Source organism: Dreissena polymorpha, chromosome 16 (assembly GCF_020536995.1).
Source record: "Dreissena polymorpha isolate Duluth1 chromosome 16, UMN_Dpol_1.0, whole genome shotgun sequence".
In the NCBI taxonomy this organism is placed as follows: Eukaryota; Metazoa; Mollusca; class Bivalvia; order Myida; family Dreissenidae; genus Dreissena; species Dreissena polymorpha.
In genome coordinates, this window is record NC_068370.1 from 47,232,174 (window position 1) to 47,238,173 (window position 6,000).

Consider the following 6,000-nt stretch of genomic DNA (forward strand, 5'->3'; position numbering starts at 1 on the left):
AAATTCATTTTTTTTTAATTTTACAGATCAGTTGCTTAAACTTAAAGATGCTAATGAGGTGTCCGCCTAGCGATCGGGAGTTGGTGGATTCGATTCCCACTCGGGGAGCGTTTCATTAACTCCTCTATAGACATCAAATAATGGTTCTTTCTAAGCTCGAAAATGTCAATAACTGCCGATACTAATCGAAAAAGCGGTTGGCAGTAAAAAAAATTCTGTTTAATTTTATATTATTAAACAAAAATAGAATTTAAAAATACTGCGTTTTAATGTGACCTAAATACAACGTTGCAGCAACGTTGTGAAAAAAAGTCGCAGCAACGTTGGGAAAAAACGTCGGGAAAACTTTGATATAGACCATTGGTACAACCAAACTGCAACGTTCGAATGCAACCTAAATACAACGTTGCAGCAACGTTGGATGCCCACTGGGTATACACCAATCGACTGTATTGGGTCTTAATACACGTCATTTATTTAAAATTGAAATGCGACTTATTGTCGGGAAAATCAGAGATCTGATAGCTAGTCGTAAGACTTGATAACACCGACATTCCATTGGTTTAAAAACAAAAGGACAAGATGGACCACGGTCGCTAACCTGATACTTAAGGAAAGTGAACTGCTCTCAGCAACTTTTGAGATGTTTCTAGGCCATTTTTTAACTTGGCCAAAATATTTCTTCCAGAGTTGACAAACTTTAAAGGGGCCTTTTCATAGATTTTGGCATGTTTTGAAGTTTGTCATTAAATGCTTTATATTGATAAATGTAAACATTGGATCTAAAAAGCTCCAGTAAAAAATATAGAATAAAATTAAAAAAGGAAACAAAAAGTAGCCCGCAGCAGGGCTCGAACTAGTGACCCCCGGAGTCCTGGAGTAAAAACCAATTTGACCGCTCGGCCATCCTGCCAAGTATGTATGAAGGACGTATTTTATACTTTATATAAGCAATCTTCGTAGTTTCACAAAATTGAACGACAACAACAGAACTCTCCAAATTATTCAATCGTTTCGCGTTGCAACGCTTTATTATTTTCAGGTTTTTAAATCGTCAAAAGATGCATATAATGGCTATATTAGACCATGGTAAATGTTCAGTATAACTGTTTCCTCACAAATATCATAACTAAAACGAAAAGTTGCGATTCTTAAACAACTTTTTTCAATTTTGTCAATTGACCAAAACGTGAAATGATCCCTTTCACTATAGCCATAAAAGGGAAAATGCCAATCCCCATAGCGGCCACGTTCTTTAACGGACGGGAACCATTTTCAAACTCAGCCCAGCTTAGAACAAAACGTGTTTCCAAGATTAAACAGGACTGGACCATAAATGTGACTTAGAGAGAGTTAACAAAGTTAAACTAAAGATACATAAGGAAAAGTGTCCCGCCCTTGGCAGCCATTTTTTCAACGGAAGGGAACTATTTCAAACACAATCCAGATATCATTAGAACAAATTGTCTGACCAAGTTTCATATGACAATCGAACTAAAATGTGACTTCTAGAGTGCTAACAAAGTTTTACTATAGCCCTATAAGGAAAATGCATCGGTCCCTAGCGGCCATATTGTTCGACGAACCATAACCTTTTTTGACCACAACTGAGCTACCATTAGAACAAATGTTCTCACCAAGTTTCATAAAGATTGGACTTTAACTTAGACTTCTAAAGAGTAAACAAGGTTTAACTATAGCCACATAAGGAATTTCAACCAACCGGAACCATTTTTAACTCATCCAAGATATCTTAAGAACAAATGTTCTTAACAAATTTCACGAAGATTGGACACAAATGACTTTTAGAGTGTTAACAAGGTTTTATTATAGCGTTATAAGGAAATGCCCTCCCCCTGGCGGTCATGTTTTCCAACAGACAGGAACAATTTTTGAACTCAATAAAGATATATTACAAACAAATGTTTTATGAAGATTAGACCATAAATTTGACTTCTAGAGTGTTTGAGTGTTTACTAGGTTTTCCTATAGCTATATAAGGAAAAATGCCCGGCCCCCTGGTGGCCATGTTGTCCAACTAACCGGAACCATTTTCAAACTCACCTATTGGGACAAATCTTTTGACCAAGTTTCATGAAGATAGGGCAATACATGTGTAAACAAGGCAAATGTTTACGACGGACGACGCACGGCGGACAAAAGGCGATATCAAAGAATCACCATGAGCATGTGAGCTTAAAAACAAAGCTATAAATAAGACGTTCATTAAATTACCGAACACTTACTTCTTTTCATCTGTTTTATTTATTACACAAACTACTTTGATTTTAACTTCAGTATAAATAGAATATATTATATTATATTAAATCGTTCATAAACGCATTTGTATGATGGCATAGATTTGCCATATAGAACATGGCCATTTGTCGAGTATAAACCGATTATCTCGTTATGATAACCGTAATTACTCTAAGTTTTCGAACAATCTAAATTTTGGGACACACCATATTTTAGCCCAAAAACTCTACAGTTGTGGAAAGTATATATAACAGCGCTATTTTGCCAAATTTCTGCCCTGTTATCGCTCATCTGTTAAGACTTCATTCATAGCTTTTTTAAACCGGATTAAGGTCATAACACCTGGCAGATGAATGCCTGAGAGCAATGGACCATAACATGTGTGTTAATGTTTTACATTTTTTGTAATATAAAATTTTAAGAAAAGCTTGAAAAGCTTCGGCGTGGTATTTTACAATTATGTTCTATAAGCCGTTGATACGATCGACGCTATAGATCTACATATTTGCCGATCGTCCATGCAAATTTTTAGTTTCTCTAAACTTTCTGTCACCTTATTTTTGTGTCTCAAAATTTTCGGACACCTGTATTTTTGTGCATTTTCGTAATTAAATTTTCTGACTTGAAATTAAAAAACGATTTAAAACGTTAAATACTGTCAAAGCAGTTATTATCTTACAACATTATGTCATAAACGCTCTATTGGTAATTTTCGGCTCGAATACTACTTAAAAGTTCCCCGGTTACTCTTAAGTATATAATAGAATGTACCCCGAGTACGGGAAATATACTAAAACGTACCCGGTAAATATTAGTCTGTACCGCGTTTTATACCCGTTTAAAATCCTATGTCGTAGAACGAGCTACTGTATACCACAAAATGGTATTATTATTGTCAACTGAGGAGGTCTGCTTACGAAACACAATTCCTTTTGAACGAAACCTGCCTCGAGGAGCTTTTTAGAGAAAAAGTTGGAATAATATAGAGGCCATATTACAGAATATTGACATAAATATGAACATAATTAATTTGAAAAAAATGAGCCGGCAACGACCAATTAAAGGTTAGTATACCCGAGAACGTTTAAGTATATTTTTCATTTCCGGGTTACATTGTACTATACTTAAGAGTACCCGGGGTATTTTTTTAGTAGTACCCGAAACGACAATGACTAATCGAGCGTCATTAACCACTGGTGGCAGGCATATACGTGGTTATTTAACCAAATGTATTATACCACGTCTTTTCTTTGCAGAAGTATTTACCCAATGGGCATCAAACGTTTTACGAACGTTGCTGCAACGTAATATGTAGGTCGCAACGTCAGCAAACATTACCGAACCTTGCCACAACGTTGCATACAAAACATTACCCGAACGTTTCATCATAACGTTGAAAGGACGTTTCAGAAACGCTGCATTCTGATCGCTACATTAGTAACCACTTCCGAACGTTTCTGCAACGTTGCACGCGAAACGTCGGTCGAACGTTTAAGAAGTATGTTGCAACAACGTTGCTTCTAGGTAATTGTGCATTCTTCCCAGTGGGCACCCAAACGTTGTTGCAAAGTTGAATTTAGGTTGCATTCAAACGTTGCAGTTTGGTTGTCACAATGGTGTATATGAAAGTTTTCCCGACGTTTTTTTAGGGTGTCATTTAACATTTCTTTGAATATTTAAATACATATGTAACAATAATACTATAAAAAAATCAACGGTCTTTTGTTAAAAAAATCGTCACAAACTAAAAAGAAACTATACACTGCATGGATTTGAGCCAGCGTAATCATAAGTTTACCGACTGTATACTTTTAATATTGTATAAATTGATAATAAACATTTAGAATATTTAGCGTGTAAATCGAAACTCCACCATTACTTGATACTTCGTGCGCGCGCGTGTGTGTGTGTGTGTGTGTGTGTGTGTGTGTGTGTGTGTGTGTGTGTGTGTGTGTGTGTGTGCGTGCGTGCGTGCGTGCGTGCGTGCGTGTGTGTGTGTGTGTGTGTTTATAGATACTAGTTAACATTTGTCGTATTTGTCATCGAATGTAAAAAGGACATTAACGTCACATTTAAAAATTCTGTTTTAGTTCGCTTTGAAAATGGATTTTGCTCCATGGTTTTTCCTATGAACCCCTTACACTTTCTATCGGTCATAATAAATAACTTACATTAGCAAACATAACTTACACGTCATTTCTGGCATCTAGATTTTCCAGTGCATAATGTGTAAATTCATTACATTTTTAAAGCACTGTGCAAGAAATAGTACGACTAATTTAACGATTAGTTTTTTTTCCCATAAAATAAAGGAATGGCAGTGTAAATAAAGTGTTGAAACCATCTTTACTGTGAAAATATTGACAAGGCAGTGGTTTTTCAGCGGGTTCGCGGATCCGATTGATCCAGTTGCCTTTATGAGATTCGTATACATTCGTGAAACATTGGGGTGAGGGTTGGGGTTATGACCGATTTTGCGGCATATTTTATAAGCTGTCCGAAAATCCGATGTTGAAACTTCTTCGCATATAACCCTTATAACTCTATTTTGTCGGACACGTACATTTTTGTGTGTCCGAAAATTTAGATACTCAAAAACATAAACAAAATACATCGTCCGAAATTTTGGAGACACGCTGATATTAAAACTTATTATTTGGATATTCCTATATGTCCGTGGATAACAAAGTATTTTCTTTAACTCATGGTCTGACTATGGTGAATTTTAAATGGTCGACATTTTCAATCTGAAACGACAGTTTTTTGACACTGAGCCAACTGAACAATACATTATACATGTTATCTCAATGCACACTTTCTCAAAACCTTTGGTGTAACAAACGGTGTCAGAAAATGTGCAGAGAAATGTGTTTCAATAAAGTGTAACGAATCTTCAGAACAACATTTCTTTTTCAAATCCTTCCTTTCTAAATATCTTAAATTTTTTTTTGCTACATAATCAATTGTAAAGTGCAAATTCACTATATATTGAAGCTAAACTATGACAATGAACGAGTTCAACAAGACATATAATCTCAATGCACACTTTGTTCATTTTTAAGTGCTACGAACGGGGTCAGAACATTTGCAGAGAAATGTGTTACAACTTCTTGTAAATTTTTTTTAGAACAAAATTGCTTTTCAATTCCAGACTACCACAATATCTTAAATCTATTTTTCTAGATCAAATTTAGAGCAAAGTGTACATACACTCTATTGAATTCAGACTCTGCGATGCAGGTACGTAAAGATAAAGGGGTATCGGAAACTAAACAAACATTTGCAAAAAAAAAAATAAATAAAAAATAGCTTACCTTTCATGACATCACTAGATACGATTTTACAAATGATAAATACAGAATACTTCATAAAATGAGAAAAACTACTTTTTATTCCGCATTAATTTAAGAGATTTTCCTGTATGCTCCTGCTTTTAAAATAACATCGATTATGATATCGTCTTTTTGATGCGGCTGTAGGGTGGCACATAGCAGTCAACCGTCCGTCCGTACGTCTGTCCATCCGGCATTCCATTTTCGGGACTTTTTTTTTCTTAAACGCATTAAGATATTTACCTGTTATTTGGTGTGTGATGTTGCCTACATGACTTACAGATGAAGTGTGAGTATCGTTCCAGTCCATTGTTTTTTGCCGAAGTTATGGGCCTTGGACTTATTTTATTTAATAACCGTTTTCCGAAATTTATTTGTTACAAAACGCTACACGATATTTAGCTGATTT